We start from the raw sequence: 26,509 nt of genomic DNA on the forward strand, positions 1-26,509 counted from the left end.
CACAAAGAACCTTTTTAAACATAGCCATGCTACACAAATGCATCTGACAAGATTTGTACCACAGGATTATTTTAAGGGATATATGTAGGCTTGGGCAGGGATGGCCAAGCATTTACAGGCTGCCTCTGTCTACTAGAAAAATAGGTGCCTGTCCAGATGTAAATTTCTGATTCCTCATCAACTGGTCCAAGTTACAGTTGAACTGAGTTATCGGCAAATTCTGCTTCACATGGATGGGAAGTCTGCTCCAGAGAAGTGGTAATCTCTGAGACACATACCTGTCCCTTTAATGTGTCCTATTTCTGTTGCAAATAAGATTTAGGTCCATGGATCAGGTAATTTTGATACTGTTTGTTTTGCAGATGGGAAATATGTGTAGATATATTAGTTGGTTGGCAAACAATGTGTGGATACAGTGAAATAGCACTGCCACACATACGTTGCACTGGCTGGTCACAAGGAAGAGCTGGACAAGGAAGGATAGGCCACAGATATGCTGGGCGAGGGGGTATTCTTGTGGTTAGCATGATGTGCAGTGGTAGGGGTGGACCTGTGCATGGATATGGCTGTGGTATGTAACACACAGGGATCTCTCTGGAGCTGTTGGGGATTGGGGGTTCCCTGGCAGGAGGTATGGCAACTCACAAGGCCCCATAGTGTGAAGATATCATGCTACTGTTAATGTGTATGGATGTCCCCAGCAGGTGTACTGATGGCATATAAGAACATCATGTGGAGGGCAAGCAAGATGTGGAGATAATTTCTCAGATTATTTGCAGCTGGCTTTTGCAGGACAGCAAAGTCCAGATAACTAGTGCAACCCTACAACAGTACACAGATATACGGCAGTGATGCAATACCAACTAGGGCAAGCTGGAGGGGAGCTCATAGCAATCCTGTTTCAGTGAGTGAAACTGTAGGTCAATAGATGCATTACCTATACACTTGGTAACTGCAGGTTTATGTTGCAGGGAGTGTTTCCATAACTATATAATTGTTACAAAAGGCTACTTTCAAGCTAGTATTCATATGGATATGCCACAGCTGCAGTACCCCTTACCACAACACTGTAAGCCACTATGCACCTCCTCTGGATTCTGTCTTGTGGCATTAGTGTTTCTATGCTGTCAGATATTACTTCAGGCTGCTCAGATAATTCCGCTGCTTCTACTTTTTTGCTGCACATTGTAGCATCAAACATGACAGATCACCTAATAAAACCACTGATATATAGTAGTTTGCTATACACACACACACACACACACACACACACACACACACACACACACACACACGCACACACTAATAAAGCTAGATTTTGCCATTGTCTTTCATTCACTTTGCTTCACAGAAACATATCAATAACATAGGGCTTACAAACAGCTTCTCCTCATCTCTGACATGCCGTGCATGCCTGCTCATGCAAGCAGGATGTGGATGCATGTGCTTTCTGCTGCATCACAGCACTGAGGTGTGTTAGTAATGATGTAAAGTCCAGTGCAGGCATGATACTCAGCCTGACATCTTGTATTGCTGTAGATTCATAGCAATGTTTGCCACTGCGAGTATCCCATGGAGATGACCTGGCTGCTATTTTAAGTGGAGCAAAAGAATACTACTTCTCCTAGACAGCAAGTTCAGGGGATACCTGTTAGGAATGTTAACTGGTGCATCCCATGCCTGCTGTGAGCTGACAGACCAGCTGTCCTAGGTGACAGGCATCCCCCATACCACTAAGCACTGCAGGCAACATTATGATGACTTGGTCTGCTGCTGCCTTGAAGATCGCCAGGTATGGAAAGCAGTGCTGAGACAAGGATGTCCAGAATGATATAGTAAGTAAGTACCATTTCTAGTGTGTGTCATGTTAGCAATGGGAAATACTAGTGAGTGTCATACTACAGTTGGTAATATTTTTAATGTCTTTCTCAGCTGCATTCCTAAAAGAATTGTTTTCTTCTGACAGATCCCAATATATACCAGACTGTCTCCTGTGGATGACTGTGTATCTGTCATGTTGCTGATAGCTGTATTCCTGAGACACTGTGTTGTTTGATGAAGAGAGGCACATTACATTGCCTTGGGGGGTGAATTGTGGCCACAATTTCATGTTTCTGCATCCCTTCACACCTGTAGTAGTATAGCTACTTGTGGTGCAGTGTACTTACATTTGATAATGTAGATTGCCGTCCTAGCTGTGAACATCCTATCCTGTTCCTGCTTATTTGTGCATACACTGAGTAGTGCAGTATCTGTCTGGGGTCTGTGGATACCCTCTCAGGCTTCTGCTTCTTGCTTCCATATTCAACATGGAGCCTTGCACTGCAATCTGTATCTCAACACCGCTCTATGTGATGGCTTTGTCTTTCATCTTGAACACAGCACAGTGAGAGTAGAATGCCTCCACCTGCCACAGGAGGCAGTAGGGACTAATTGCACAGCAGGATTAGTAGTGTCCTATTTCTGTACTTGTGCAATGTCCTCCTCACTAATGGTACCCTTCCCTTTGTGCCTTCCTTATACAAGTCCTGATAATCCATCTTAGACACAGGATGGCCAGTTGCTACCCAGAGCTAACCCAGCTGTGACTGTGGCTGAGGTTGGTATGTGAGCAGGGGTTACTTCAAGGGATGAGGGTTCTGGCCTATCCCAGACAGTTAACCCACCTCAGTCACCTGTTGCAGATGGTGGTAGTGGCAATGACACACTGGATCATCATGCATAAATACCTCTTACTGCATGTAGTAAACTTGCTAGACCAGCTGGCCAATGCCATCAAGCCACTAGAAGCAGAAATGGTTCATGACACTAGGCACCCAGACCCATGTCCTCCATCTGCTTCATCTGAGAAACGTCCCTCAGGGCCAGTCAGCAGCTGTCATGCTGCCTCTACTGCACCTTGTCATCATCAGTTTGTCTACCCTCTGTTTGTGTGTACCTTATGTCTTTCCCTCCTGTGTATGCACATCCACGCCTGTTCACCTGTATTGTTCTATGGGTGTTTGTGTGCATCCACCTTTTCCCCCTTCAAGTCATTCATCTCTTCCCTTCTCTCACCATATATACAAGTGGTGGCCTCCCCTCCAGCCCCTTCTTCACCTTCCTGTGCTCCTGCAGTGGGCATCTCTGCTTGTTAGACCCCTTTTTCTACTTTCTTATACTTGCTGGGGTCCTATTGGATTTTCATGTTCTCTGTGCATTTCATCTCTGAACTGCAGAGCAACATCAATTGCTGCTGGCTGCTGCTCACGCTTCCCGCTGTAGCTGTTATACATGTTCTCACCAGTTTTGTGCTATGATGTAAAAGACCTTTAACTTGCCCTTCTCTCTCAGCTACTTTAGTCTGCTTCACTTATGACATCATCTTCTGCCTTCTATAACTCCTTGAAGTGCAGCTTCCTGCCTACTCATGCACGATATCTATGCTTAGTTATTCTTGTATACTTGACACTGTAGTGTATTCTCTGTATGTAGCATAAGGCATCCAGCACACTGACATGCATTTCTTTGAAGTCCAGCCTAAGTCTAAAATATGACATATGATGCAATTGTTTTGTTTATGTATATGATTTCCTCTATGTTATTTAATCAAGTAACTTTATATTTGTGAGTGTACGGGTGTGTGTAGAGAGAGAGAGAGAGATGGATAGATAGATATGGATATGTAGACATATAGTTAGAGATAGATATATAAATGCGCACACACACACACACACACACACACACACACACACACACACACACACACACCAAATACATACCTATATATATATATATATATATATATATATACAAAACTGACTCATGGCAACTCTATGGGAAGACCCCATAAGGTTTTCAAGGCATATTACAAAAGTAGATTGCCAGGCCTTTCTTCCACACAGATGCTGATGCTGCCCAGTTGTTTCTCACCCAGGTTTTAACCACAGGACACAGGTTTATCAGTTGATAATCTTGTGCCTTAACCTATATATATATATATATATATATATATATATATATATATATATATATATATATATATAATCACAAAGAACTTAGTAAGTGGCCAAATGGAGCTAACAGACCAGCAAGTAATCCAAAACAAAAAAGCCAAGAATCCAAACCGCAGGAAGCACTTTTAATAACACAGCAAAGCCTTTGAACCAAAAAGTTCTTTGTCAATGCATATACAAACATATTAAAAACAACCATTTTTAAATAAAATCCCATCCAATCACTACAAGCCATCGTCTCACATGACTAATTAATCAATAAAATAAATAAACACACTTAAATGTATGTTACAATAATTACAGCAGCCCTAGAATTAATAGTAACAACAAAACACTTTAAAACTAAACATAACTATGTCTTTTTTAAAATTGGTTTAAGACTGTTTACATTATTTAAGCTAGGAAATCTATCAGCCCTAAAGTAACTAATCCACTTATATTCACATAATTCAGTTTTGTTCACAATATCTGCCCCTCTTTTCAGCTTATGAATTTTTTGTAATACTCTAAATGTAAATGCATGCTGTGGCCCAAAATCAATTATACGTTTAATTAGAGCACTGGTCTCAACATTTTTTAGAATTTCAGAAAGGTGGGATCCAATTCTCTCTTTTCATTTTTGATTTGCTTTACTTATATAGAAACAAGTGCATGACTTACAATTAACTAAATATACCACATTTGCAATTACACAAGTAGCAAAAATGTTAGGTGTTAACACTTTATGTGTAATCGGATGAACAAATCCATTATCAGTTTTATATAACTACAGTATGTGCAGTTATGGCAAGGAATTGTAGTCCTTTTATTAGACGCAAAGCTGTTTGTTTCAGTGCTAAAATATGTTTCAAATTCCTCTCCCTTTTATAAACAAACTTAGGTTTCTCTACCACTAAGTTCTTAAGCACAGGGTCAGAACATAATATAGACCAATTTTTTCGTATCATTTGTTGTATCATAACTGAATGCCTATTGTATTTCATAATGTAACCAGGGTAGGAATTTGAGGTGTTATAATCATTATTTAACATATTATGTCTATATCTCCCATAATAATTAGAACCATGTCTCTCATCATAATTAGAAAAAAAAAAAAAAAAAAATATATATATATATATATATATATATATATATATATATATATATATATATAAACATGCATGAACTCAGTTATTATGTGTGCACATATGTAAAAGCTTTCATGTTAATTCTGGAGTCATGCTGCTACTGATGATTTCAACTGCATTTATAATGTGCTTCAACTATAGTTATTGAATCAAAGGGGGTGCAAACATAGGATGGTGTACATTCTATAGGAGGGACAGGAATAGTAAAAAAAATGTGGTATAGTTGTATATAAAATGAGGGGGTCAGGGAAATGGAATAAGAATAAACAATGAGGAGAACAGGCACTGACCATCAGATGTGAGAAGGCCTTACATACCAAACACGGGCAGTATACTGACCCCTTTACTTATGAAGGCCAAAAAAGTTAATATGGCAGAGGAGATACCTTAGATGGCAGATAAGGGGAGTTAATATTGGTTCAAGGCTTTAGTATGCCTGGTGTAACTTAGGGAAAATTGAGTGCAGTCGTAGTACACATCCCTATGACTTCTGATAGCACATGTCTTGCATAACTGGCACTTACAGCTACTCAAGAACAAGTAATCTTTGACTTAGTCCTCTCAAATGGGGGAAGAAAGGATTTCAGATAAGGAAATAGACAGGCATTTGGTAACACTTCATGAATAAGCCATAACTCAGCAAACAAAACCAGGACTGAAAATGATTCCAAAGAGAAAAAAAATCTTGTAATTCAGGTCAACTTTCTGGGCATTTTGCAGTTCTATTTTTGATACACAGCTGCTTTTTTTTTAGAACATCCATATTTACAACTCAGTCTGCCAGAAACATTGGTACTCCAGGGCAATTTTTTTACATACTTTAGCATCCCTGTCTGTTGACCATCAACCCTTCTACTGATTTTGACTCTATTCCTTTCCTGGAGAGAGAAGAGTCACCAGTTTCCTTACGAAGGAACCAAACAAAGGGAACCATCATTCAGACAGGCACGGATGGTGACTCAGTCATAGTCCTCTATTCTGTGTTAATGTATAATGTTTCCCATCAAGGTGGGGATAGGAAAGAAACTATAAATTACACAATACATTTTCACTCCTGTATTTAAAATAAGCTACTGCAAATTCACTAGTCCTGCAGGTTTACTGTTAAAATTGTTCATAGGCTTAACTTCATAAAAAATGACTATATTGTTACAGATTTTTTATTCTTTAAGCAGGTAAAGAAAAGTAATGATTACTTTGTATGTACTTGCTTAACCACTCATTACTTAAAACTGTTCATCTATAACAAAATCATCTTCTGAAATCATTAATTGATCTCTTTGGATGCATTTTCAGTGAATCACATCTAGAAAATATTATAAAATCATAACTTTTCTTCTTCTATATAAATCCTTCTTAAGATTCTCACTCTTAACAGGAGGGAAACTAGAGATGATGCATGATGCTTCTGCACCTATTAATCACCTAGGAAAAATATTTAACTCTTCTCTCATTATTTTCAAATACTGGTTTATAAAACTACAGTCAGGGCATTTCAGTATTATAACCTTAAGTTCAGTGAACAAACTAAATGCAATAAATGAACTCTTAGTTGTTTCTACCAGTCCACAAATCCACTGGATGAAAATGACACATAAATATGAACGAGTCTGTCCCCAGTACGATGAAACGTGATCTCAGTCAGAGTATGGGACTGGAAAGAGAATGTAAGCAGTGATTAGGTAAGTATATGAGGTGTCATGCATCTCAATGGTGGTGAATGGTTGGGTAGTAAGAAAGATGAAGATAGAAAAAGACTAAACTATGCTGCTCATTGAATGTGTGGTTATTTGTTATGATGATGAATGCAGTAAGCCAAACTGGCAGAAATGAACCATAAAATGCAAGATGGGACATTAGAGATTTATTTATTTTATTTAAATTTGTTTTCCCGAGTAGAGCACTGATAAATTCTGAACAATTTTAGTCTCAGGGCTGTTTTAACTTGTGTGTCAGTGATTGCCGGGGTTCTGCATTCTTCTGGTATGGTTATGGGCCCTTTAGGGGGTGAAGTTTGCACTAAACCTGTCTGCCAGAATGTTGGCAATATCAGTCGGTTCAATGTATTTTGTGCCATTCTGTACTAACTCAGAGCAGATCTGAGAGTTTCCATTTAGGTTCTTGTCATAGCTAAAGAACGCTTTGTGATTATCGTTGGAGTCCTTGGCAATTTTTCCTTTAAAGCAACCTTGGATGATTTTATGAGGGATCGTAGTTTCTTGCTGATACTGATCAGGGATGTCTTTCCTTCTTGGGGTTTTACTCTTTTCTGTACTAGTTTCCTCCTTCTATTGTATAGCTTGTTTATGGCAAGGATCCACCAGACTGGTTTCCTTTTCTTGGAGGAGTGAGTTTTGGTTTTGCTTGGGATAGCACGATCCATGCATTCTTGCAGGTGCTCATAGAGTGCCTTTGTAAGGGATTCATCAGCTTGGACAGTGTTGTCCTTTAGCATGGGGGCTGTGAACCTTTTCACCTCGGTCTTAAGTAACGTGAAGTTTGCTTTTGAAAATTATTTCATGGTGGTTTCCTTGACTGGGTGTGCGGGCGGAATGTGGATAGTTGTACATGGATGATCTGTGAGGCATCGTGCTGTGCCACTAACATGGAGGTGTGGGTATCCTTGATGAATATGGATACACCCCTGCCTTTTGTGTTTCAGTCTAGGTTCTGTGGCCAAAAAGTATGGTATGAGTTATAGCCTGGTAGTGCTGGGGTGCTCTCTGGAACCTTAAACCAGGTTTCTGTTACTGCACAGATATCAATGTTCTCCATACTGAGGAGTGCCTCGAATGCAGGCATTTTGAGGTTTAGACTTCTGGCGTTTAGTAGCATTACCCTCAGTTTTTGGTTACTTGTGCTATTTATGGTGGCGGGTTTGTCTTTTGAGCCTTGCCTAAAAAAGGCACTATGGGGGCGGGAAAAGCCTTGGCCAGTATTCGAAAGCCTAAGGGTGACAGGTGCAAACCATCTCTTGTGAAGCAAAGTGGCTTGTCAAACATGTCATCCCATGGATCCACTTTGAATGACACCAGAAACTTAGACAATTGTTGAAGTTGATAATTTTTTCTTTATACTGTGGCATCATTCTTGGTGAGGGCAGGATGCTACTCAGGGTCAGGGTCATACCAGCATGGGCTACATGATCAGAGAGCTCTTCCATGTCTCTTTTCATGTAGTCCAGGGAGGTACATCTCAGGTCATTCACACCAACATGGACAATGACAGAGTCGTATTTGTACTTGTTCTGGAGTGACCCGAGTGCTTGTGTTATGTGGCGGATCCTGGCGCCCGACAGGCAGCTAACTGTAACCTTCTCCTAGTCCAGCCTAGTTAGTAGGACATCAGTGTGCCTGACTATAGAGTCACCTATTACTAGTGTGTTGGGTATGTTATTTTGTGTTAATGGCTGTGATTGCATGGCACACTGATTATGTGAAGTATTGTTTGTGATGGAGTTTAGAGATTGCTTGAATGTCTGCTTTGGAGGTCTCTGTTGCTTTTGCAGATTTTTATTTTGAGCCTCCGAGTATGTTTTCGTGTATTTATGTGTGTTATTTGCCAGTGCTAGTTTAATAGGTCTATGTGAGACTGGTGGTGTGTTGCAAGTATTTCCCTTCTCCTCTCGACTGTCAGTTCCAGTCTTGGGTTGAGAGAGCTTTGCCTCCAGTTTGGCTGTATAATTGCATCTCTCGCATATATTAGTGTTTGGTCATAGGAGGAGAGGGTTGTCTGTGTACATGAGGCAGTTGTAACATTGCCTCAAAATGCCCAAATTCACCAGTTGGACTGGAGAGCAAACCTGAAACTGCCCTTTGGACATGCCTGAATAGGTAAAGTGAGCTGTTTTACTGATTGGCTGGTAGGGACAAATAGAGAGTCTTGTCCTTCTGGACAGTATAGGGGGATCTCGTGCTAGGGTTAATTAGTGTGCCTAGACCTGATGTTAAACATTTTTGAGTTTTTCCATTCAAACAATTTCTCTTTCATAACTTTCCACATTCCTTCTGCAGTTTTTACACTGAATGCATTACTCCAATTAGTTTTACATAGTGACTGTTTTGCTTCCATATAATCTGCTATTAATCTTCTGTGCAACAGATTAACCTTTATAACCCCATAATCACTGCACATCAAAGGTGGTAAAATTTGACATGAAGTAACAGTAATTTCTTTAGGAACACAGGCAATGTCTAGTATGTTTTATTCCCTGGTAGTTTTTTGTACAGTCTGAAGCAATTGCTGTTTGTGAACCTACATTCTGAATAATTTCCTTGCTAATGTTGTTGAATCAATATTATTCCAGTCTGTTTAAGTTCTCAGCCACTATTATTCTTCCCTCGTGTGTTTCATGCAAGAAATTTATAAATTCCTTTAGGTTATCTGCACTTGACTTTGGAGGTCTGTACTCTCCAACAATTGTTATATGTTCCAGGGTAGTCTTTACTGTCCCAGTTACACAATCTATAGTATTGATGTCATCACTGGACATGTTATAGTCACAGGAATCATAACTATCTTTAATCTCTGTCATAACATCGCCACCTGATTTTTTTGTTATAATGTCTGTTACAGTAAAACATTTATACCCTTACAGAACTGGTTTCCAATCATTGTTCTTTAACTACATTTCATTAACAATAACAACATCAGTCATGTGGGAATGCAGCAAATGTTCCTATAAAAAAAAACTTTATTATTAATGCTCCTAGCATTAACAACCACCCAAGTAGCATCAAATGCTGCTATCTGTGAAATGTTAAATTTTTGACCTGGCAAAAATCATGCCTTGTGTTTGTCATATATTGCAAAATATTTGCAAAAATTGTCTTCCCTGATCTTGACAAGTGCATGCCATCCTATCTGAACATGTATGCCCAAAAGTAGGTTTGGATGCTCTACACATATTCATTTTTTTTAAATGGGCTATGTTTTTCATGCTGTCTAAGAGGGCTGTAAGTTCCCTTCAAACAGTGAAAGAGCCCTTGTTGATGAGCTCATTTGTACTGACAATAATGAAAACAGAACAGTACTGCCTTGCATTAAAGGATTCTAAGGCCTGCCTCACATCTTCTGTTTTTGTTGCTGGCAAGCATAACACTATCTGATGTTCATTATCTTATATGTGGTGCAACAATTAGTATTGTCACCTCACAGCAAGAGGTTCTATAGTTCGATTCTCAGCTGGGTTGTCTTCTGTGTGGAGTCTGAATGTCCTCCCTGTGATCTTGTGGGTTTCCTCTCAGTGCTCTGGTTTCCTCCCACATTTGAAAGACATGCAGTATGTGGATTGGACACTCTAAATTGGCCATAGGTGCAAGTGTGTGTGAGTGAGTGGTAAGGATGAACTACCATGGCAGAGCTAGCCAACCAGTGGTGTCAACCTTGGCTCGAGATGATTGTCACTGTTGAAGTGACATGCCGACCCCATGTGCAAAATGGGAAAAAGGAGTTGAGGATGGATAGATTACCTTCTATGCAAACATAAATATCAGTTCCTCTAATAACTGAATCTACAACTACAAAAATATATTTTCTGCTGGAGAATCTTCAATTTCTAATTCAGTAATATCTGCTCAATAAATTGTTACAAAGGAATGATCTTCAACCCCATTAGTCTTATTAATCTCAATGTTTTCACTGCTTATTGCATTTGGAAGCATGATTCTTATCCAACTGGCTTTGTACATCCACACCTTGAACCATATTATGAACGTCTGTCTTTCTCCTCGTTTTTCTTACAGTAATAGTCTTCAGTTGTTCCACGTTCATTTTTTATTTCTTCCTTTTCACCTGCCACTTGCCTCTTTTTTCTATCTTTTTGGAATTTTTTTTCTCTGTAGACTGAAAGTTTTCTAATAGAAAATTGTTATCATTCTCTGTAATCTGTGTGTTACATAACAACACAGTGTCCTTTTTGGTAGGTATTCTCTTACTTTACAGACATTTATCAGTTTCGTTTTCTTCCTAGTTATTTGTTGTGAACTTTTTCCTTTCTTTTTTTAATTTCCTTCTCTGCGCTCTGAATCCTAAGATTGCTGAATACTTGTATTCACAATTCCAAATTTTTCAGTGGCATTATCTTGTTTCATAGGGATTGAGTGATATCTGTGGACGATAGACACATACTTTTCTAAATGTGTTCTATTTGCTCTTTGCCTAACATTATTTATCTCACCTGTCCAGTCATTAGTATCTATAACAACAGTTCTCCAAGCCATGCCAATTGCACAAGTACAATTGTCATCAGTAAGTCTATAATTACCACTAATAATGGTAAGCAAATCATCCAGCTTTTGACATGAGGAATCCAGATCACCAGTGTTAAATATTCATAGCATTTATTACACTGTACAAGGTATTTGTGTTTTAGCAAATCATTAATTGCATACTCATTTAAGGAAGCTGCAAATGAATTAAAAATTCTAAAAGAAAATAATCAAAATCAGTCACCGCAGAATTTAAAGAGAACTTAAATCAACTTCTATGAAAAAAAAATCATACTAAGAATATGCAATTAAATATTTAAAAATCGTTGCTCTGCTCTGACAGTACAAGTTGTGAAATTCTCACAAAAGCTGGAATTGCTTTACATTGCACGCATCACTAGTGCTTGCAGTTGCACCTCTTTTTAATAGTAAAAAATCAATAAATCACAAACCAAGACAGGAGCTTTGGATTTTCCTCTCTGAAGTTTTTGTGAATTTATAGCTGACTATGCCCTGTGGGATGGCTCGAGTTTGCCTGTCTAAAACCTATCCCTTTCTAACAACTAGGAGTAAAAATTAAAGGCAAAACAACAACATATAAATCAAAGTAAATCTTCTTGTCTACAAGCTACCCCTTGCTTCCTACAAACAGTGAAAAACAGTGGTAAAAAATAAAATATAAATTCAAATAAAAACTTCTCTTACCAAGATACTGCACAGGCAATCACAAACCGATACAGCCCAAAAAACTCCTATAGGTCCGGAAAGCAATGACATTCAGCAGAAAAGCCAGTCAGTCCTTCAGTAAACTTTATTTCAATAAAAATAAGAGCTTTCATTCACTCAAACCATATGTGAACTTCTTCAGGCTCTTCACCAACAGTAACAGCACTGTTTAAAAAGACTCCAGTAACAGGATGCAACCATTACACCACTTTCTCAAGTGTCTTAACGGTCCAGACACCCTTTTCTTTAAAATATTTTTTTAAAAACATTTTAAACATAAAACAAAGACAGGTACAAGAGCAAACTACCTTATTATTCAAATAACTTGTTTTAACCCCAGAGGTAGTGAACACTCGCTTAAAATATTACCTATCCTTTCAAAGCTTTTAATGCTAAAATAGGTTTTATACTGCAGCAATCATTCAACCCTGGATAAAAATAGGCATTAAAAATTAGTTGCCGTATTAACACTTTTGCAAGTGAAGTTCCCATGGCCCTCCCCTCACCTTTACTTGACATGATCAATGGCAAAATATTAAAAAAAAATGATACTTATTCATGTTCAAATGTTTAGCTAAGGCATTAGATAAATTCATTTTGTTAATACTATATTCATGTTTGTGGGGTATTTCTGCCAGGTAGTAGTGTGAGAATGTATGGATTACTGTTATGTCTGCATATTAATATTCCCATTGTACTATACAGGATGGGTGCTACACTACAGGTAGTCTCCTTTCACAAGCAGTACTTAGTGGCATACTCACGTGGTTCTATTCTTTCTCCACACAGCATCATGCCTGGCAAAGGAAAAGCAAAAAAAAGTTCATGTTCTCTGCTATGGAGAATGATGTCTTGGTGCAAGCTTTCAGTCTCTATGGCCAACAGCTGCTCAGGTAAAAGACTGCTGACCAGCCCTAGTATGACTGTGACTATGACTATTGTTGCAGATATTAATGTTGTCATTGGCCAGAACTGTAACTGTTAGCAGGACAGACACAGGTTCACTGACACTTTTTGTTAAGATGAGAATCATGTTATCCGCCTTGTATGGGAAGGTGGAGCTTTGGGAACTGAGCCATCAGTTGAACTACCTTTGACAGAGATGGGAGAGTTTCTGATATTTCTGCATGAGGATCAGACTAATCACATTCCTATGGCTGTGTGTTAGTTTTAGGAACTGAGCTGCATTGTGTCTCCAGAGTATCAACTGAAGATGGCCTAGGTGTGTGGTGCACTATTAGGATATGAGTGATGTGGTTTTTATCCTTATATTATGGAACATGACACTGTTGAGGTGTACTTCCTATACAATGGATACAGCAGGGATACAAACCACAATGATACCTACACAAAGTAAGGTTATATTACCCATTATTGCTGCTGTTCTCCATTCTATTAGTTCTGCATTAGGTGTAAAATAGTGGTGATGAGATGTACTTATCTTGGGTCTTATGCTTTGGTGTCTTCACAGATGAAGCCGTACCTACCTCCTTCACCATCTTTCACTGCCTGATATAGGGCAGAGTTTCAACTATGACAATGATGGTAGTAAGAAACTGGTGCATGCAAGGAATACAGTATCCATGCTGGACATGTGCTATGCATCCAAGATCCCCTACCTAGTCCATGGACACCACACATGAATGACAGCTTGGACCTGACACATGCTGTCAGGTCAGTGTGTTATCCCCCAACCCGGCACAACCATCGTTGTCTGCCATAAACTCTGTAGGATGTGGACTTGAACATGTGGATGTGCATACTGGTGCATGTAGATGACGTGGGTACTACCCTACCTAAGAAATAGATGCATCAATAGGTACTACCTAACATATATGCAGGGCAATCATGGAGGCACAGGTGAACAACACCTCAGCCTTTGCAGAGATGTTATGAGTATGTCAGGATGTGTGTGATGACCTATGGAAGTACATGTCTTGTATGTGTGACATTTTTGACAGGATCAGTTGCCTACGGGTGCATGGCATGCCGGGAATGGTTCTTGCAGCCACTCTGCTTCCACTTCTACTTAAAATATCCATCTTGTAAAGGGAAGACCAAGGTTGTGTTCACACAGAACCACCACTTCCACAGCAGTGTAGAGTGGGGAGGTGTGTTCAAGCAGAAGAGGGCCTCCTCAAAACTGTAGTAATTGTACAAGTGCCAAGTCTAATGCTGGATATCACTCACTGTCATGCAGCACACCTGCTTATAGGCCAGACCATTTTACTACCCATGACACTCCTGGAAGAAGCAGCTCATCCATGGATGGGTATGCACAGGATGGCTGCATGTCTTCCATGTGTACCCTGGACCTATTTGTTAGATTAAGCCACAGTGCTGCAACTACTAAGGCTGTACTCCAGAATACCTCCCACACACACACACACACACACCACTACAGCCCTCAGTGGCACACACACACACACACACACACACACACACACACACACACACACACACACACACACACACACACACACACACACACTCAGTTGCACAAGTGAAAATTACCCCTCCCAAAGAATTTTGCAGTAATGCACTTCAGACCCATATCTAACACACATATACTACACTACAAATGTTCACTTCAAAAAATACTGACACATTTCCCATGATTTACATTGCACACTTGTCCTGCCTTGCTTAACAGTACAAATAATGATAATTGTGTTGTGCCCTGCCCTGTTTATTTTGTTACTTGGGTTGCATATGTATGACACATAATGTGCCACTATATGTATGAGGAAGCACACTGTGGTATTGGTTTTGCATGCATTACATATTATTTTTGTATATATGTTCAATAAAGGGACCAAAACTATGTGGCAGATGCTGTCCCTTTGCCAGTGACAGGACTTAATGCTTCCTCTTCCAACTAGTATATTCACAACCTGTTGCTAGATACTCCACTGACTCCTCATTTTGCTGATGCTTCACTGCCTAACATGCATTTGACATCTCTGCAGCAACTGATTCCTCATTGTCATGCTGTGCCATGTTGCACACACTGAAAATATCTTAGCATAGATTCCCACATCATACTGCAGAGCACTGCCAGATACATTCAAGCAGTGAAACCATGCCTTCAGCAGCCTAAATACATACTCCATTATGATCCATGTTTAAGATAGGGCATAGTTATAGTCATTGCCTTTCACAGTCTTGGAGTTTCAGATAGGTGATATCAAGCAGGACTCCATTGCATACCTGGCATCATCAATATGATCCCTGTGGGGAAAGTCACCCTTCAGGAACTGCTGGTAATGGTCAAAAGTGTGCTATATGTGGGAATCATGGTAACTGCCTGGGCGGCCTGCAGATACATTGTAGGTAATACTGTTTACATTGCAGACCACCAGGCAGTTGATGGAGTGATACCCTATATGATTCATATGCCATGTTCTCAGCACACATTTCAATAGGGCTGCAGCCTGTGGTCCCTAGCATCTCAGTGGCAAGCTGTATTATAAACATCCTGCATGGTATTGGCTGTCTCCTTTGTGGTATGTGGGGACCTTATGTTCTCTCCCACATGCTGCAAGATGGCACTGCAAAACTAATTATTCTTGAGGCAGATGACAGGTATATCCTTACTATGCCCCCTGTTGGTCAGTGAAAGGTCCCTGTAGCTAATATTTGTAAAGCCACAAATATCTTAATATCCTCTTGGATAGGTAATCATTGAGTGCCACTGACCTACAAATAAGGCTGACATATGTATGTATGCATTTATACACACACACACACACACACACACACATATATATATATGTGTGTGTGTATATATATATATATATATATATATATATATATATATATATATATATATATATATATGTATATGGGTCTACTTTGTTTGATAGAAAACACATTTCACTGAAACTCGTTTTGTCGAAGCCTCATTTCACTGGAAATGAATTGCCTGAGCACAATTCACTAAAAGCTCACTTCACTGAAAACTCATTTGACTGAAACTCATTTCATCTAAACAGGTATATGCCCTTTTCCCCACTGTAGTGCAATCCTGGAGTTAGTATATATAGTAAGAGGGGGTGTGGGGGGCATAACCCTCCATCTATTTTTAATGGTGTAAACCATAGACATGGATTCTTAAAATTCAAATGAATAACTCTTTCTAGAAAATAATATATACCCAAACTATGTGGGGGGGGGGTCTGTGCCCCCCCAGCTATATATACTAACTCCAGGATTGCATGATTAAAAAGAAAAGTTGTTATAACCCCCCTTACTACCTATTTTAAGTTCCTTTGAAAGCGTATGTTCACAGGAAATCCACAGGTCCCTTAAAGAACACAAAAATAGGGTGTTTAATTTATCGAAGGATGAAAAAGTGTTATTAGAGAAACTAAGGGATGATGTGAATGTTAGATATATGAAACCTGACAAGGGTGGTGGTATGGCAATAGTAAACAACGTAGATTATCATAATAGAATTTTTTGTATGTTGAATGATGAATCCAAATACGAATTGGCCTCAAGGAATGAAATAAATCTCTCATATAGGAAAATTAAATTAATGTTGGAAGATTCGTTGTACCAGGGGGTCATTAATGAAGAAGTTTATAATTTTTTGAATGTGGAACATCCAACTATTCCCATCGCCTTTGGTATCCCTAAAATTCACAAGGACCTGGCTGACCCCCCTTATCGACTTATTATATCTGGTCATAACAGCATTACGTACCCCTTAGGAGTTTTTATTGATCGTGTGATTAAAAATTCTATCACTCTGGTTGAACACATATTAATTGATTCTTGGGATTTTTTAAAAAGAATTAAAAATGAATTTTATAAAGAGGAGATTTGTTTTTCCACTGTGGACGTAGTGGATCTTTTTACGTCCATACCTCATGACCAAGGTTTAGACATGTTTCAAGAAGTTTTAGTTGCAGAAAGTAATTTAACTGGTGCTATGATTAATTTTATTGTTGGTTTGATGGAGTTAATTTTGAAAAATAATTTCTTTACTTTTGGGGGAGAGTTTTACAGACAAGTTAATGATGTAGCAATGGATAATAGCTGCGCACCCATCTTTGCTAACTTAGTGATGTATAGATGGGAATCTATGTTTTTATTTAACACCCCGTTTAAGGATAATTGGTTTTTATATTTAAGATTTTTAGACGATGTTTTTATTCTTTGGAAAAAAGAAGGTTTACATGTGAAGTTATTGGATTATTTGAATAAGGCATGTGACTATTTCAAATTTACCGCTTCCACTAATAATAAAAATATTAACTACCTAGATGTTATGTTATATAAGGATTCCAACACAAAAAACTTCCAGTCTTACTTATACAGAAAGCCCACCTTTTCTAACGATTGCTCAGAATTTACTAGTAACCACCCCACCTATGTGAAAAGGAATATTGTCAAGGGACAGATGGTTAGAGTTTTAAGAATGTGTTCTAATTTTGAGTTTGTAAAAAAAGAAACTCAACTTCTTTTAGAAATGTTCACAGCTAGGGGCTACCCATATTGCTTTGTTTCTCAGATCCGTGAAGATGTTATGAAACAGTGGGGTGATAGATATAAACCCCTATTAGGAGCGGATGAGGACACACCATCAACCAAGCTACAAAAAGTTAACAATTTTTCACAGGCCATGGTATTAACTTATGGTGAAACTTCAGGTAATATCCAAAAAATTATTAAGAACAATTGGACCATGTTTAAGGGGAGCAAGGAATTGTTAACAACAATTGGTGAAAAACCTTTATTTACGTATAGGATGAATAATAATATAACATTTCTATTAGAAAATCAACATTCTATTAAGAACAATAAATTAAAAGGGACATCCAAATGTGGTTCCTGTGAATATTGTAGATTTATTATTGAAGTTCCCAAAATTAACCTGGGCCCTTATGATATGGAGATCACCTTTACGGGGGGGGTCTTGCAACACGGCAGGGGTGGTGTATTTAGCTACCTGCTCGGAGTGTGGACAATTTTATGTGGGGAAAACTGAGAGAAAATTGAATAGAAGAATATATGAACATTGTTATAGTATCAAGAGAAAGGATGAGAAAATGCATTATTTAAACACATTAAACTATTCCCTTCACATTCTTTTAAATTTGGGATTTTGGAAGTGGTAGGACATGATTTTAGAGGTGGCGATTGGAATAACAAGTTGTTGATGGCTGAAGTTAGATGGCAATTAAAACTCAATGCTAGTGAATTCCCTGGGTTAAATGAACATGTTAGCATCAAACATGAGCTAAAATTTAGGGCCTTGAAACTTTGAATTTTGGTTATTTGGGCCTTAAATAGTTATAATTGTTTATACATATACGATTTTATTGTTTTAGTCTTTCCAATTTCGATTTCTAGCACACTGTTTTATACATTAGTTTTGTTATTTATTTAGGATTTTTATGATGAAGCACTGTCACTTTAATGATCTTATTATCAATTAAGGGTTAATTATATTTAATGTATAAAAGATTGTGTTAGTGTGATTTTGAACTGTTCTGATGAAGTGATTTTATGAAAGCGCTTGACCTGATACTTGTTTTCTTGTTTTCTTGAACAAACTGTGGTTCTGTGTACCAGTGGTGGTCCTGGGCTGTAGATATTGGCATCAGAGTGGTTATTTGGATTATTGGTTTTGTTTTAACCACTCTTACACCCTTTTGGAGTTTACTTATTATTAATACTACTACTATTACTATTTTACCAATATCAGGCAACCAAAAAAGAATATCAGGGCAAGTGCTCACAAACTGCAAGAACCAAATAACAAACCAGCTAGCACTGAAGGAAGGCTTGACAGCAACACTCAAGTTGAAAGCAGGCTTTATTAAGCAAATTCAGGAACATAAATGCAGGAATAATCCACACAGCATTTTTGTCAGTTAAAAACAGACTGCATCAGATAAAGCAAGTGCAATTGTGCTACTTGTTAAGTACTAAACCTCGTTTTGATCAACCAATAAGAAAATTACATTGTCATTCAAAAAGTTAAAATATATAACCCTATAGTAAAATGCTTTAAAAACCTTGAATAGTAATAATATGAGCCATACAAATGATATTAAAAACTTGTTCAACAAAAAGTGTTACATAAAATGTCTCAGTGGGTTCAACTTTATATATTAAAAAATGAAGTCTAAGTAAAATCCTTTCAGCCAAAATTTAAACAAGAAAAAAAGAAAAAAAAAACACCATCTAGTCTCATACATATGTAATTAAATTTTTCCTGTTTTATATCTTTGCAGCTCTCTGTTTTAACACTGGGACAATGGAAATGTAATCCTTAAGTCTTGGAGGCTTGATGTTCTTCGTGTTTCACTGTTGCAGTCATTACATTTGGGTAATCCTGCTGGCAGGTTGCCCTCAGCCGGCCTGAATTCCAAAGTCTTGGGTCCTGCGTTGGCTGCTGTCATCCCTTCCCTGACGTCAGGTCATCAGCAGTATAAAAGAAGCAGCCAACACCATTTTCCTCAGTCTTTCTTGCTGCGCGGTGCCAGAAGCAGAAGCAGTTCGCAAGTGCCGGTCGGCCGGCTCCTGAGATTTTCGTCTTTGAGTTTCAGATCCGAAGTCTTCAATAAAGCTAAGTACCCTGTTGGGGAAACTTTTATCTTGCTCCAGACCGATGTCAGAAAAAGTTAATAATTGTATTTCTTTTGGAAAGCAAATACCTCACAAGGATTTTCATTCTTACTGTATTCCTTGCCTAGGCCCTGATCACAACGTTACTGGTTGTCTGTTTTGTGCTAGATTTAACCAACGCACTATTAAGCGTCGGTATGATTTTGCTTTAAAATTTTTTGGACGCCAGTTTAATTATCCTGAAATGTCGTCGGATAGCCATCCGACTACCAGAGCTTACAAAAAATGCAAAGAAAAGGATAGAGAAAAACAACCAAGGTCCAAAACCGATGACGAAGCTTCTCCTAAGCCAGTCACCGGTTCTCAGTGAGGTGCTTTCGCAGCCCCTGACGCCCGCTACTTTAGAGTCGCCGGCCTCTACCAGACTCCCACGTGGAGTCAGCCATGCTGGATACTCAAGGTATTGGAGCCTCGGACGCTAATCCCTCAGATGGGTCCGGAGCCGCTGAGCAGGTACCGGCTTCTGAGGGTGTATTCAGACCGAAACATCTTTACATTAAAATGACTTCAGCTTCAAAGGAAAAGACTAAAGCACCTTCTAAAGCAAGGAAACAAACTCAAGAGCCATGTGGACAGGCCTCTATGCTCAAAAAACAGATGCTCAAAATGGCCGAAGACTTGATTACCTTGATCAGGGGTTCCCATCCCCCTCCTGATAAGAGGCCTAGGCAAGACACTGACTATGAATCTTCAGATCAGGTTTCTATTTCTTCTGATTCCTCTTCTGATCAGGAATATTCTCTCCCCCCCCCCCCCATGAGGATTCTGATGCTGAAGAATCTATACCTTCAGCATATCCTCCTGAGGACTATTCCTTTGGAGAAACCTTGCATACCATAAGGGAGCATTTCCACTGGGAGAGCCAAGATTTTTCAGAATCCAAAAAGAGGCTCAGGGATTTTCTTTTACTACCTCAGCACAGGCCTCTAGCCATTCCACCTGTGTTAGACATTGTAGATGATGTGTTTTCGGAGTCTAGTCTGACCCCTGACTCCTTACCCCCAGCTCCTGTTAAGCCTGACAGATATTACAGGGTTCCTGACTCACACACATTTTTTTTAAAAACCCTGCTGCTGACCCAGAAACTATTTCACAGGGTCCAAAGAGAGTTAAGGCTTCCACTGCAAAAAACCCAACCCCATCTGACAAAGATTCAAGGGCACTGGATAGATGGGGAAAAACGCTTTACACATCTGCAACTTTGGCTATAAGGGCCTTAAACTGTCAATTTCATATGCTTAAGTATCAGCAACATGTCATGGGATTGCTTGAACAGAAAATGTTATTAAATTCTGAATGTGCAGAAAACAAGGAAATGCAGGATTTATTGTATGCAGCAGAACAAGTTGGAAAACATGTGGTTTTGATTCTTTGGAGGCCTTCTGCAGGGCTGCAGTTGCAGGTTCTGTAATTAGGAGGCATGCTTGGTTAAAGGAACAAAATCTGCCTGATCATGTTAAAGTTAAATTACTAGATGCTCCTTTACAGCATGATACTTTGTTTGATGTTAAAGCAGAAGAGGTGTTAAAGAAAATGGAGGACAAAGCTAAATCTATGCAAACTGTCAAAGAATGTTTACAAGTACAGCCACCTAGGTTTAGTAGACACTGGCCTACAAAAAAATTGGCCCTTTCCTGTGTCAGACAGACCTCAAAGGGTCTGATCCAGATGCCCTAGGGGCAGATCCCAGGCGCAAGGTTCTTATAGGCCCAAGCAATGGGGTGCTTCTACCTCCAAAGCTGGAGAAGATAGATCACAAACACACAGAAAACAGTCCCAATGACTTCCCCCTGCCTGCACCAAGCACTTATCTTCTGGCAGCACCCTTAGGGGGAAAATTAGCACTTTTTGTTCAAAATTGGCACATCATAACCCAGGACAAGTGGGTTCTAAACATAGCGTCACAAGGCTACAAGTTCCATTTCCATACTCTGCCAAAGGCAAACGGCTGGCCAGATCTGCCAAAGAATCAATGGGCAGAGGCACAAAAACAAGTCTCATCCCTCATGGACATGGGGGCCATTCAACAAGTACCAGAGCAAGAGCAGGGACAAGGATTTTACTCAAGACTGTTCTTGGTACCCAGAAAGGACAAGGCGTGGAGGTCAATACTGGACCTAGCTATTCTGAACACTTTCCTGGATATTCCAAAATTCAAAATGTTGACTTTGCAGCAGCTTCTGCCCATGCTGGGCAAGAATGCTTGGCTTGTGACTTTAGACCTAAAAGAGGCATACCTGCATGTTCCAATCAGACAAGCATGCAGAAGATACCTCAGATTCAAGGCTGGCTCAGTGCATTACCAATTCTCTGCACTGCCCTTTGGCTTATCTACTGCACCCAGGATCTTTACAAAGTGCCTGACACCAGTAATTGCATTCTGCAGACAAAGAGGAATACAAATATATCCTTACTTGGATGACTGTCTCATTCAAACAGAGAACAAGGACATTCTTCTTCAACATCTGGCATTTGTGAAAAGACTTCTAACATGCCTAGGGTACACAGTCAACAAAAAGAAATCAAAACTAGTACCCTCACAAGAGATAATATTCCTGGGTGCAAGCTTGAATACAACTGCCCAGATGGCTTATCTCACACCAGACAAACAAAGGCAACTGACTACCTATTTCAAAATGTTGGCAACAAAGGCCCAGTTATCTGCAAGAAAAATTCTGCAGGCTTTGGGCTTCATGGCATCCTGCATCCTACTAATTCCATATGCAAGACTGCATATGAGGAAACTTCAATGGTACCTAAAAAGTGTTTAGACTCACCATTGCCACAGCCTGGAAACAGTCATTACTCTCATTCCCTGCCTGCAACAGGAGTTTCGATGGTGGGCAAAGGCTTGTCACCAGAACAAGGGACAGCCATTCACATTAACTCCAGCCGGGCAGGCACTAACAACGGATGCATCAGACTATGCCTGGGGAGCACACATGGCAGGAAGATACATTCAGGGCACATGGTCCTCAAACCAAATGCATCTACATATCAATCAAAAAGAGATGTTAGCTGTTCAAAATGCCCTTACAGCCTTCAAGGACCTACTTCATCCGGGACAACTACTGATAAAGACAGACAACACCACGGTCATGTGGTATATAAGCAAGCAGAGGGGCACACATTCTTACCCCCTTTGCAGACTAGCCATGGCTTAATGGGACACAGCATTGACTTACCAAGTACATCTGCAGGCACAATTCCTGCCAGGAAGGAAAAATACTCTGGCAGATGAACTAAGCAGAAACCTCATGGATTCCCATGAGTGGCAGCTGGATCCACAAGTCTTCAGCATGATAACAAGGAAATGGGGATGCCCGGACATAGATCTATTTGCCTCCCCTCTCAATTACCAACTAAAAAGATTCTGCACAAGGACTTATCACAGACAAGCATAGAAAGTGGGCGCCCTATCTTTCAGCTGGAAAAATCTATCAGTATATGCTTTTCCTCCACTGCCTCTCCTCCGCAAGGTGCTCCTAAAGGTCAGACAGGAGAAGCCAAAGATGATACTGATTGCCCCAGACTGGCCACACCAGTACTGGTATCCAATACTAAGAAGCTTATCTCTGTACCCAGCTTGGACCTTACCTCAAATACCTCAACTACTGTCCCAGCAAAATAATCAGATCATGCACAGCCACCTCAGGACATTAAACTTGGCACCATGGCAGATAATGTAGTCATACAAAAAACACCTCTCAGTAAAGCTGTGATGGATGTCATTCTAGAAGCCAGAAGGCTTAGTACTAGAAAGTCTTATGCTGGAAAATGGAAGAGATTCTGTTCCTGGAACCAGGCACAAGGAACTGATACAGCAGTACCAAATATTCCTCAGATTTTGCAATACTTAACTGAGATACTAGACAAAGGCCTATCTTTTTCATCAATTATAATTCATGCCTCAGCCATTTCGGCTCATTACAATACAGATTCACCAATTTTTCTCACCCTTTATTAAGGCAGTACCTCAGAGGATCCAAAAATTTAAGGCCCCCAAGGAGACTACCAATACCTGCATAGGACCTCAACTATGTCTTGGAAAAGCTCACCCTGCCTCCTTTTGAGCCAGCTGCTACTGTTGCTATGAAGTTTCTATCTTGGAAAACAGCTCTGCTCTTAGCAATTACTTCTGCAAGACGAGTTTCAGAGCTACAGGCGCTCATGGCTGTGGAACCTTTCATCCAGACAGGGTTTCCCTGAGGACAAACCCAACATTTATGCCTAAAGTAGTGTCCAGTGCAGCTCTTAACCAAGCCATCCATCTGCTAACCTTTTACCCAAATCCACAGAACAAGGGGGAGAGAATTCTGTATTCTTTGGACATACACAGACAACTTAGATTCTACTTGGACAGAACCAAAGCTTTCAGGAAGACAGAGCAATTACTAGTGGCATATGCTTCAGGATCACAAGGAAAGCCTATCTCAAAGCAGACTATTTCTAAGTGGTTAGGCCACTGCATTTGTTTCTGCTACTTACAGGTCCATGGCAAACCAGTGCCTAAGGGCATTAGGCCTCATTCCACCAGAGCTGCAGCCACCTCAGCAACCTTTCTCAGGGGAGTACCAACCAGAGACATTTTAAAGGTGGCTACTTGGAGTTCAGTGCACACCTTTACAAAGCATTACCATCTGCTAAATCCTCTACTCTAAATCCAGGGCAGGCTTTGCCACTGCAGTTCTGCAGGTCCTCAGAGCCAATCCTACTGCTGTCTAGTTCCAGCCTCCCAACCATAGCTTTGGGACTCTACCCAAATGTAATGACTGCAACAGTGAAACACGAAGAACATAGTACAGTTGTGTACACTTACCATAAATGTAGATCTTTGAGTGTATTCACTGTTGTAGCCTAGGTTACCCACCCACCTTCCCCCTTTTTTCTTTTGGATCTTATCTTTCCTTCTCTGATTTATACTACCTATGTGGTGTATTTGCTTTTAGATGAAGGTAAAATTTATATTGATGTATTTCTGAATATATATATATATATATATATATATATATATATATATATATATACTTTGGCTATCCTTTTTGGGGCAGCTGACATCTGGGGCAAGAAAAACTGAGGAAAATGGTGTCGGCTGCTTCTTTAATACCCCTGACGACCTGATGTCAGGGAAGGGGCGGCAGCAGCCGATGCAGGACCCAAGACTTTGGAATTCAGGCCGGCTGAGGGCAGCCTGCCAGCAGGATTACCCAAATATAATGACTGCAACAGTGAATACACTCGAACAACTACATTTATGGTAAGTGTACACAACTGTACTTTCTCTTCAAGTACAATCTGCCAATATAATTCTTTGAATTCTATGGTCATTTCCCAAAGGCCACCCCTACCATCCTTGGGTATGTATTCAAGGACAAAAAAGCAGTATGTAGCTTTGTTACATTCCAAGGAGTGCTTATAAAGTGCATTATTGATGTTTTTATTATGTATGTCGTAGCAGTGTTCGTAAACTCTCCTCATAAGTGTCTGCTCAGTCTTACCTACGTAGAACTCCCCACATGGTTTACACTGAGCTAGATATGCCACTCCTAATGTGTTGCACTTGGAATAAACCTTACCTTCTACGAACCTATTACGACTACGAATACATATTTTTCCTTTCTTAGAAATATACTGACACTGTTGACATGCACCACACTTAAAAGTGCCTTTCTTTTTAATCATGTCCTTCTTCCCCTTAGTCAAACTTTGATGTTCCAAAATATTTTATATATTGTGCCCTTTCTTAAAAATTATATCCACTGTCTTATTATGCAGTTTACATATGTCAGTCAACCTTGTGAATTTGTCCCATTCACTTAGGACCTTTTTTCTGATGAGATAGGCATCACCATTATACTCAGTGACAAAAGCGCTCTGGTACTGGTTGATGTTTTCATTGTTGAGAGAATTAGAAGCATCACCCCCACTCCCAATATTCTTAATACCTAAAATAGATGTATATTTCTCAGTCCTCTGTTTAATAACTTCTCTTCTAATTTCCTTGATCAGCGTTGAGGAGTATCCACATTCCAGGAATATAGTTTCTAACAGTGCAAGTTCGATTTCAAAATCTGTATCCAGTGAGCACATTCTACTGGCCCTTACCATTTGTCCTTTAACTATACCTCTCTTCTGGTACATAGGGTGTGTGCTTGAGAAACAGAGACATGAGTTGGAAAAAGTTTTTTTCCTATGAATGGTGGACTTTAATTTATTATTCAGTTTGTGTATAATGACATCCAAATAGTCAACTTTGTCTGTACTAATGTCATATGTGAACCTCAGAAAGTTGGTCATGTTCTGGATGTAATCAATAACTTCAAGTAACTTCTCCCTGGTGTTCACCCAAAAAAGGCGGATTCCAGGTATCTCTTGTAATGAGACCAACAAGATGTGTATTATGATTCAAGTATAAATTTTTCTTCCCACATGGAGAGAACTATGTTTGCATATGTGGGGGCAAAACTTGCCCCGTAGCAATAACCTTCAACTAGTGAAAAAATTCCCCTTCAAAATAGATATAATTATTTTTTTAAGAACTAGGTACAAACATGAAAATCATTGCTTGTTAGGCCACCTCTTGTGGCCAAGGCTTCTTCAAATCATAGAAGACCAATGTCATGGGGTATTACACTGAATAAGTCAAATATATCAATAGTCACAAAAAGGATGTCTTTATTAAATAAATTTGGAGTAATAGTTCTTAAAAAGTCCCAAGAGTCTTTCAGGATTTCATTCTCCTTTAACAAAAGATGTTTCACTTTAAAGTATACAAACTTGGCTAGTGGGTCTGTTTTTGATCCTTCTCCTG

Source organism: Protopterus annectens, chromosome 15.part0, assembly GCF_019279795.1.
Source record: "Protopterus annectens isolate FY-2018-M chromosome 15.part0, PAN1.0, whole genome shotgun sequence".
Lineage (NCBI taxonomy): Eukaryota > Metazoa > Chordata > Ceratodontiformes > Protopteridae > Protopterus > Protopterus annectens.